An 11,322-nucleotide genomic window follows, 5' to 3' on the forward strand; every position below is an offset into this window, starting at 1 on the left:
CAAGATATCACATTATTTTTACATACAATTACCCATTTACACAGTTGTGGTTTTACTGGAGCAATCTAGGTAAAGTACCTTGCTCAAGGGTACAGCAGCAGTGTCCCCCACCTGGGATTGAACCCACGACCCTCCAGTCAAGAGTCCAGAGCCCTAACCACTACTCCACACTGCTGCCCAATTTAGCTGACTAACGGTGACTTGCAAGTCATGTGTTGCCCCTGTGTGACACTCATCATAACAGAATGCTGCTCACTGTAATTTTGATCAGTGATGTGCTGGGAATTGATTGAAAGGGAATCGGAACTGGAATTGGAATTGTGGGATTTAATTTTAAAAAGGAATTGGAATTGAAGACCAGTCAGGGACTCCAACCCTGCCCAAGACCGGGTACAGGGCTCAAGCCCTGGCTTAAGATAAAAGGACAGCATTTAAAGCACAGGAGCCTCCATTTACAACAAAGCAATGGTCTGACTGCGCCACCTAGAGGGAAAAACTGAAATTACAAGACAGTTCCTGTTGAATCCATCAAAAACAGACATCAAAATCTGATTATACTAACACCTAACCAAAATTTAAGACCCCCTCTGATTACCCGACAACAGTTTGGAGTGGAACATCCCACTTCCATTAACAGATAATAATAATAATAATAATAATAATAATAATAATAATAATAATAATAATAATAATAACTCACTCCTCATTCCACTCAAGCATGTCAGTGGTTTGATTGAGCTCAGGGATGGAATACCTTCTGCAAAGCTACGTGTGCGACATCAGAGAGCCCTTCATGTGGGGACTGCATTACCAGAGGCGCTCTGGACTTTGTCACACTGGAATCCAGCACACCAGGGGTGTTTCAAATACAGTACAGGGCACTGCAATACCATCTGATCAACACGCCGCTTCACTCTGTTCACTCCAGCACTTCACTTCATCCAATTTTATACGCTACATTCAGACTTCACTTACGGCTGACACAATTATCACAGCAATAGAGTCAAAGAGAGCATTTAAATAACAGGTCGATGCTTCCAGTTAACAATGCTCCGCAACATTACAAAGTAGCCTGTCCTGAAATGAGGGCAGTGGCACTTAATGGGTTAAGTACATGTGGTAGCCGCAGGGGAGATGGCGGTGTACTGCAGTAACCTTAATGGATTAAAACCCTTAAACTAGGCTCAAGTACTGGGTGCAATACTGAGAACACTAGCTTCATCTTGCTGGAGTAAGTTGAAAGTGTAGTTAAGAAACGGCCCTTGGGCAGGTGAGAGCCTGCACATGCACTACCTTTTGAGTAGAGCTTGGCCATTTTATTTAGTAATTACTATGTGAGCGATAGCTTTTCCACGTCGACCGGTCAGTATCCTGTAACAAATCCTTTCCTACCTTAGCTAAGTATTGGAGCATGATTTCAGAGTCCATGGGAGAAATAAGACCGTTTGAAACGCCGTCTTTAACTGTGTTTGGGAGCGTTTGTTCAAGCGAAGCGTCCGTCAATAAAGGCTCTACTGCAGGGCTTCCCAACCCCAGTGCTGGCGACCCCTCTGTGTCTCTGCTGGTTTTCATTCCAACAGAGCTCTCAATTACTTAAACCAGACACTTAATTGATCAAACAATTTGCTTAATTAGAGCTTTATAATTGTTCTCAGCTCCTTGCAGAGTTGAAACTCAATTAAGGGCCTAGTTAAGTAATTGAGCGCTCAGGCGAGGGCGCGAACGACAGTCAACGTCAACTCACACACGGTACAGCCTTCCTTATGGCACTATCGCTGTTAGAAAAATGATTTGATTTGTTCCCATAAATTTCTTTTAAAAAAAAAAAACAAACACTGAAACCTACATTTACCTTGAACTTGTAATGATTGGTCGGGGACGCTTCCGCTGAGAAAAGTTTTAGGAAAATAGTCCCAAAAAATGTTCATAATAGATAATACACATAAATTAGAGGGACGAAAAAAAACGTCATTAAACAAATAATTGTTTTACTTGTCAGAGCTGCTTACGGTTGACCTGGATAGTGCCAGGTGTCAGAATGGCGCAGTATCACTGAACTGTCCGCGTCTCGCGTTGTTTTATGTTCAAAGATGCAGTGTTTGCGCGCCAGTCGAGCTGAGAGGCTGTGATTGGCTGACGCGGCAGTTGCAGGTACGGGATTGGTTGCTGTCGTCGATACCCAGATTTTTGGTGGAGAATAAAATTAATTTAGACCAATTGTGTCTTTTTTTAGTATTTACTGTCCAGTAGATCTGAACTACGCTTAAAAACACAGCAAGTCAAAATGAAAAAGCCAGCACTTGAGCGGATTCATTTTAAATTTGGTCCGCAGGTGGTGCGGTGACGTTCCAGCGGGGATCTACTGTGTATTAATGCCCGCTATATCTGGAAGCTGATTGGCTGATGGCACTAAATCGTTTTTTAAGTAAGCAATAACACCCGACAGGGTGATCGATATTGGGCAATACCGGTCCGCCCAAGGACTTAATGAGCCCCTGTAACGTCCGATATTTACCAATACTGCCCACCCTGGAGGGTCTAATTGTACTTATAATGTACAATTAGATGTACAATGTACAATTAGAAAGTTAATGGACGCCAAGGGTACTAGCCAATGAGGTGCCACGAAATAAAAAATAAAAATCTAAATCGATTTTGGGGTGCTGGTGGTGGATTGAGATGTTTGCACATGAGATGTTTCATTGTCTCACGTATACACGGAAAGATGCCCGCTGCAACGTCACAGTCGCGGTCAACTATAACGCCCTTGGGCGGTCCGGTATTGCCCAATACCGCCAGCCTGTCGGGTCTTATTGCTTACATATAGTATTTAAAACGATGCTTTTACGCACTCGCAGGACACTGTGTTGCGACAGCGAAATGCAATGTGAATTATTATCCGCTAGAGGGCACTGCCGTCTGTGTTTGAAAAGCTCACCATTAAGAGTTTAGTACAGGTACAGACAGCTACACAACCTTGCAGAAAATATTGAACACGTGTTCATTGTTCAAACCATAATAAGGAAAGTTATCACAATAACAGCGTATCCAAATACAACACGAAATAAAAGCACAACAACTACAAAGATGTCCTTTCTTTCTTTCTTTCTTTCTTTCTTTCTTTCTTTCTTTCTTTCATGGATAGTAACACGTTTCATCTATCTATCTATCTGTCTATCTATCTATCTATCTATCTATCTGTCTATCTATCTATCTATCTATACACACACAGACGTGCTCAAATTTGTTGGTACCCCTCCATAAAAAACGAAGAATGCACAATTTTCTCTGAAATAACTTGAAACTGACAAAAGTAATTGGCATCCACCATTGTTTATTCCATATTTAATAGAAATCAGACTTTGCTTTTGATTTTTTATTCAACATAATATTGTAAATAAGAAAACAAATGAAAATGGCATGGACAAAAATGATGGGACCGCTAACCTAATATTTTGTTGCACAACCTTTAGAGGCAATCACTGCAATCAAACGTTTTCTGTAGCTCTCAATGAGACTTCTACACCTGTTAACAGGTAGTTTGGCCCACTCTTCCTGAGCAAACTGCTCCAGCTGTCTCAGGTTTGATGGGTGCCTTCTCCAGACTGCAAGTTTCAGCTCTTTCCATAGATGTTCGATAAGATTCAGATCAGGACTCATAGAAGGCCACTTCAGAATAGTCCAATGTTTTGTTCTTATCCATTCTTGAGTGCTTTTAGCTGTGTGTTTTGGGTCATTATCCTGTTGGAGGACCCATGACCTGCGACTGAGACAGAGCTTTCTGACACTGGGCAGTACGTTTCACTCCAGAATGCCTTGATAGTCTTGAGATTTCATTGTGCCCTGCACAGATTCAAGGCACCCTGTGTCAGGCGCAGCAAAGCAGCCCCAAAACATAACCGAGCCTCCTCCATGTTTCACTGTAGGTATGGTGTTCTTTTCTTTGAAAGCTTCATTTTTTCGTCTGTGAACATAGAGCTGATGTGACTTGCCAAAAAGCTCCAGTTTTGACTCATCTGTCCAAAGGACATTCTCCCAGAAGGATTGTGGCTTGTCAATATGCATTTTAGCAAATTCCATTCTGGCTTTTTTATGTTTTTCTTTCAAAAGTGGAGTCCTCCTGGGTCTTCTTCCATGGAGCCCACTTTCGCTCAAAAAGCGACGGATGGTGCGATCAGAAACTGACGTACCTTCACCTTGGAGTTCAGCTTGTATCTCTTTGGCAGTTATCCTTGGTTCTTTTTCTACCATTCGCACTATCCTTCTGTTCACTCTGGGGTTGATTTTCCTCTTGCGGCCGCGCCCAGGGAGGTTGGCTACAGTTCCATGGACCTTAAACTTCTTAATAATATTTGCAACTGTTGTCACAGGAACATCAAGCTGCTTGGAGATGGTCTTGTAGCCTTTACCTTTACCATGCTTGTCTATTATTTTCTTTCTGATCTCCTCAGACAACTCTCTCCTTTGCTTTCTCTGGTCCATGTTCAGTGTGGTGCACACAATGATACCAAACAGCACAGTGACTACTTTTCTCTATTTAAATAGGCTGAATGACTGATTACAAGATTGGAGACATGTGTGATACTAATTAAAGAAGCTAATTAGTTTGAAATAACACTATAATCCAATTATTTATTATCTTTTCTAAGGGGTACCAACAAATGTGTCCAGGCCATTTTAGAGTATCTTTGTAGAATAAGCAATAATTCATCTCTTTTCACAGCTTCTTTGCTTTATTCTATGACATACCAAAGGCATGCAAGTATACATGATAAAATAGCTTTTAATTTCATCACTTTTCAGGAGGAATGAAGCATTATTTCAATGAGCTGTAAGGGTACCAACAAATTTGAGCACGTCTGTATATATATATATAACCAACCTGTTGGGCTGCTTTGAAACCAGCATGCATTTCTTTATTTTAAAACACAATTTCTGCAACTACACCGGGTTAAAGAAATCTCTGTTTGCAAGCTGATGCTGTACTTCCTAAATCAGCCGAAGTTTGAAACGAACGCTATTCCTTCCCCAGCATTCGGCTGCAACAGGTGAGCTTCTTTCAAAGTGTTCAGAGGCCTATAAAAGCAGAGCAGCTCCGATTCGTGGAATTAATTTGTTAGCAACAAAAAAGTGGAATTAATTAGTTAAGAATGTCTCTCACCCTGGGGGGGGGGGGAGGGAGCACAGTGTCTAATCCTTTAAGATTCCCTATTGATCCCTATAGAAGCCGGAATACGATTAGCCAGACTTATGAACACAGTCGGATTTGCCATTATGCTCTTGGAAATTGTATTAGCCCGCTCTCAGGCCCATTAAAAGCAGCTACACGCTGTAACCTTTTTAAAAAGCCATTAGCGGCGCACCCCTCCCTCCCCCCAGCCTCTATAAGGCAGATAATGCTATCTGCATTTAACACCAACTCTCTGGCTCTCCTCACATCCATCTTCCCATAAGCTTCCTGTCACTTCACCCCAAATGGAATTTGTAAGAAGCAGCTGAAAATCTACTGGCAGTAGCCTTTCTGGGTTTTCTTTATAGTTCTGCTGCCAGTAACCCAGAAACACTGCTGCCAGCAGCATCAGGGCTGAAGAAAGAGAGGTGTGCAGCTGTGAGTTTGGAGAAAGATAGATGGGTAGTTCTCTTAACAATCTTTCCGTTCAGTTACTATAATACATGTGCACGGCAGCGTTCCCTTGGTTATGCTATGTATGTGTCATACAGCGGCTAGCAGACGTGTTGCATCACCTAGAATTTTAGGATTGAGACAAAATTAAAAATCAAAAACGTTGTGTAACATGATATCACAAACGTCTACCGGAAGCCATAATAGTAATACAGATTTTGCCATGGTTTGCCATGTTTATTAATATGCTTTAACATACTATACCTCTCTGGGCTTTACAATGCTTATGTTTTATTACACTTTGGTATGTTTTGCTGAACTTTTATAAGGATTACAACAGAGAAACCTGCTGCCTTAGTGTTAGTAAAAAAATATATATATTAACATGGTACAAACGAAGAGAGTCGACAGTAAAATGTGTGTATATATATATATATATATATATATATATATTGTAACACATTAGGGAGGGGGTTAGTGTCCTCCCTGAAGAAAACATGTGCGTATGCACATTTTGTTTAATTGTTTTGTTCATTCGTTTTATTGTTTATTGGTTATTTATCACCCGCACCTGAGCTATATTGTAAATTAATGCCAGGCGCGGGTATTTAAGACGTGCAGCCTGTCTGTACGGGGCTGCTGAGTAGAAGGAGACAGAAGACGTGCTCTGTTTCCGAGCAGCCATAAGAGTAAGTGCTGTGTTAAACCTGTGTGGTTTTGGTTTTTGCTAGCAGGTAAACGGCTTAGCCGTCCTGCAAGGTAGTGAGGGAAAAACCTGTTTAGTTAGCGCTCCAGTGGGAGTTAGGTGTTTATTTTGTGTTTTGTTTATTTTTGTTGTGTTTATTAAAAATTAGCGCAACCGCGCTTAAAACTCCATTTCTTGTCTCCTGGGTCGTAAATTTAAAGGGGCACGAACCCGAGTGAGTGCCGGGCCGTTACTATATATATATATATATATATATATATATATATATATATTATCTCCAATGTTTAAGTATTAAATTGAGATTGTGTTACCATATGCTTATTTTAACTGCTTCAAAGTTGCTAGTGTCAATGAATTGATGGAAAAAAGTCAATTTTTTCGCTCTGGAAATCTGTTAACCCTATACAACACTAGGATGATAATCGTTGTCTGCGTGTAAACAGTGTGACAACACTGAACAGGCCTCGTTGTTTTCCATATCATACTGCAGCGTTTCTGTTCAGTATGGAGGCCTAATGGACTGCTGGGCTGCCCTGCTGTCAAGCAGGCCTACTTCCTGTCTGTTGCTAGGCAACACTGTTTGCCATTCCATACATTACCAACCCCAGTGTGTGGTTTACATAGAACAGCATTTTGTGGTGTTGCTTTCAGATTGTGATTGAAATATTATCTAAGAGCACAAGAGAGGGTAAAAAACAAAGCCCCCCCCCCACCCCCCACCCCCTTAACAGGGGTAGAATTTGGTAGTTGCGGGGCATGTTTTGTCTTTTAAAGGCTATTGAATAAGATATGTCATTTCACATTAAAATGATACGCGAAATATAAAGAGGGTGCTTCATTTTAATTTATTTTTATGTATTTTACACATATATTTAAGCAAATAAAAATGGCAGGGAAATATACATTGCAGGCTATGTTATGAAATGCTAAAGTTAGATTCATGAGTTTGACTATGTCAGTCCATGAAGTCTCTGTCTTGAAGAAGTGTGTGCTGCACATGAAAGGTGGTTCCCAATTCCTGGTCCCATATGCAGTGCTAAGTGCTAACCCCTGCATAATAACACCAGAGCAGGCTGCGTAATACATTAGAAATATTTCTGTGCGCTGCTGGGTCCCTTGATGGCTATAAACCTCCCCTCTCCAGTAATCACTGGTCCATTAGCACATTGAGAAGGAAGGCTGGTTTGAGCAGGAGATTTAGGAGGTTCAATCACAGCATTCCCTGGAGGGTGGACCCTTTATCAGTCTGACAGCCACTATAACAGGGCTTCTAAAACTCGGTCCTGGGGACCCCCTGTGTCTGCTGGTTTTCATTCCAACCGAGCTCTCAATTACTGAACCAGACCCTTAAATAAACTAATAATTTTCTTAATTAGAGCTTTTAAACAGCTCTTAAACAGGGGCAGATTTCAAGTTAGCTGTAACATGTTATAAGTAAATAAAATTTGAGAAGCTCTGCTCTGAAGCCTGTCCTCCCCTTTCTCAATCCTATAATGAGTCCTTGATCCAGGCTTTCTGCTCTGAACACTGGTTTCTAATGCAACCCGAAAACATTAGCACATAGAGGTAACAGAATCCCATTGGGACTCCATTAAAATCCCTCAAACCACTATCAGACCTGCGCAATTACCAGCCATGTCAACGCAGTTGATTTCTCCTAACCTGGTCTGTTGCAGTGCAGGGTCACCCCACTGTAGTGGATTACCATTGCTAGGGATTGGTTTATGCCATCCTGATTGCTATGGCAACATGTGATACTAATCGGCATGCCATTTGTCTCTCCGAATCGTGTCTAACCTCCAAGCACCTCTGGTACCCCAGAGTGTAACCCTTAACCTGTCCCCCCTGCAACACTGCTCATGGATGTAAGACATAGCACATCTATATGCTAGGTACTAATTCCATTTTTTACATCTATGTTGCAGGGGGGGACAGATTAACGGTTACACTCTGGGGTACCAGATGTACTTAGGATGTTAGATATGATTTTTGAGAGCTCTGTTGAGGGGTGCTTTAAACTCACCAGGAATGGAAATATATACAGTATATATATATATATATATATATATATACAAAGTGAATCTAAACAAGAAACATACCAGACAAATCATCCTTCTAGTTTTTTTAGCTTGTTCTTTATTGAAGCTTCATTTATTTAATTTATTAGAATAAAAAGTTTTGAATTGAAAAGAGAGAGAGAGAGAGAGAGAGAGAGAGAGAGAGAGAGAGAGAGAGAGAGAGAGAGATGGAGAAGGAACCTAGGGAAAGCTGCAATTTATATAGGAAAGCTATTACATAATAGTATTGTGCTTATTGCATTATTGCAGTAGGTCATCTAAATGTATTAGCTCATCAGTTTAAATTGATTACTGCAGGCCTTCATTGGGTTCTGAACAGACGGGAATGAGTCTCGCGGATGCAAACGGACCAATCACACAGGTCTCGGATGTTTGCTTTCAATACTGCTGGCCAGATACATGTATAATTACATTTGCACGCAGAAAACTATTTGGGATTATTTTTATGTGGATTTGTACGCTTGTCAAAGTTATTTCCACTAGCAAGTATACAAGCCTCCCTTTCTCTTTCTCTGCTCCAGCAGCACGGAGCAGAGGGAGGCTGTTCAGAGAGTATAAGAGCCTCCCTTTCTCTTTCTCTGCTCCACCAGCACAGAGCAGAGGGAGGCTGTTCAGAGAGTATAAGAGCCTCCCTTTCTCTTTCTCTGCTCCAGCAGCACGGAGCAGAGGGGGGCTGTTCAGAGAGTATAAGAGCCTCCCTTTCTCTTTCTCTGCTCCAGCAGCACGAAGCAGAGGGAGGCTGTTCAGAGAGTACAAGAGCCTCCCTTTCTCTTCATCAGCTCCACCAGCACAGAGCAGAGGGAGGCTGTTCAGAGAGTATAAGAGCCTCCCTTTCTCTTTCTCTGCTCCAGCAGCACGAAGCAGAGGGAGGCTGTTCAGAGAGTACAAGAGCCTCCCTTTCTCTTTTTCTGCTCCAGCAGCACTGAGCAGAGGGAGGCTGTTCAGAGAGTATAAGAGCCTCCCTTTCTCTTTCTCTGCTCCAGCAGCACAGAGCAGAGGGAGGCTGTTCAGAGAGTATAAGAGCCTCCCTTTCTCTTTCTCTGCTCCAGCAGCACGGAGCAGAGGGGGGCTGTTCAGAGAGTATAAGAGCCTCCCTTTCTCTTTCTCTGCTCCAGCAGCACGAAGCAGAGGGAGGCTGTTCAGAGAGTACAAGAGCCTCCCTTTCTCTTCATCAGCTCCACCAGCACAGAGCAGAGGGAGGCTGTTCAGAGAGTATAAGAGCCTCCCTTTCTCTTTCTCTGCTCCAGCAGCACGAAGCAGAGGGAGGCTGTTCAGAGAGTACAAGAGCCTCCCTTTCTCTTTTTCTGCTCCAGCAGCACTGAGCAGAGGGAGGCTGTTCAGAGAGTATAAGAGCCTCCCTTTCTCTTTCTCTGCTCCAGCAGCACAGAGCAGAGGGAGGCTGTTCAGAGAGTATAAGAGCCTCCCTTTCTCTTTCTCTGTTCCAGCAGCACAGAGCAGAGGGAGGCTGTTCACAGAGTATAAGAGCCTCCCTTTCTCTTTCTCTGCTCCAGCAGCACGGAGCAGAGGGAGGCTGTTCAGAGAATATAAGAGCCTCAATTTCGCTTTCTCTGCTGCACCAGCACAGAGGGAGGCTGTTCAGAGAATATAAGAGCCTCAATTTCTCTTTCTCTGCTGCACCAGCACAGAGGGAGGCTGTTAAGCGATGCATAGTTGTATTTTTTTAAATGTTGTATTTATTTTTACCAACCGCATCTCACGGTTCGGTCAACGACTAAACTGTGTGTTTAAATCTTGTGCATTCAGCGCTCTGTGTAGTCATGTTCCGACACGAGGTAGGACAGGACTAGTAATGTGATGATGTGGAAAAGGCAAGCGCTGGAGCTTGTAACTCTCTTCCAGCGATTACCTTAAAAACAAATTCATGCACTTTCCAGATAGATGGAAGCGCGAACTACATCAAAGATCTGCACATGCTATCTTACGTTGCATTCGTTTTGAGACAAATAGCGATCAAGTGGGTTGAATACGGGTTGGGTCGTATGATGACGTCTGCTACCAGTAAGCGGACAATACTATAATCAATGTATTTATTTATCATGTAGAGATAGTTTAGAATGAAATTAAGATATCTGTTAAACATTTTGAGATATCTGCATTGTGCAGTTTTTAAGATATCTATAATTCATTTTAAGACATTTGTCAATCAATAAGATACATGTCAATCAAGCTAAATCATTTAAAGATATCTCAAAATAACTTCCTGTTAAAACATAGAACCATATGCATAGAACATTTTCACAGGAAGTCATTTAGAGATTATCTCTCAGTCCTTTTAAGATATCTCGAAATGACCGTTTGGCCTATGTCATCATGGTTTACAGACATCATCGACTGCTTATTTAATGATATCTGTAAATCAATGTGAGATACCCTTACTTCCTTTGTAGAGATTGTAAGATGATTTAGAGATATCTTGAAGCATTTGAAGATGTTTTTTTCAAATGTTGAGATATCTGGAAATGATTCAGAGATATCTATAAATGAATTTGAGATATCTCTAAATGATAATCTGGCTTGCCATACAGACCCCTATCTCAAAGAGCGCTAGATGACATCTATAGCTGTATCTGTTAGATACATGTCTATTAGATAAGATCATGTTGCAGTAGGTCTGTATTAAATAATAATCATATATTTAAATAATAATATATTTTTTAAAAATCTCGCGTTTTTGTTTTTGAGTGCAGCATAATCTAGGGCTATATATATATATCTCGGGTTAAATTAAAAGCAGCAAATTGTGCAGAGTCCTGCTATTTTGCTGTACTATACTGTGGAGCAGTGCAGTATCGTGTATTTGGACGGTAGTATTTTATATTAGAGACGCATCCCTAACGGAATACGAAAACGACCGCCCCCTCACACAGCACTCGAACGTCTCAATGCTAGCTTAT

The sequence above is a fragment of the Acipenser ruthenus genome, chromosome 34 (genome assembly GCF_902713425.1).
Source record: "Acipenser ruthenus chromosome 34, fAciRut3.2 maternal haplotype, whole genome shotgun sequence".
In the NCBI taxonomy this organism is placed as follows: Eukaryota; Metazoa; Chordata; class Actinopteri; order Acipenseriformes; family Acipenseridae; genus Acipenser; species Acipenser ruthenus.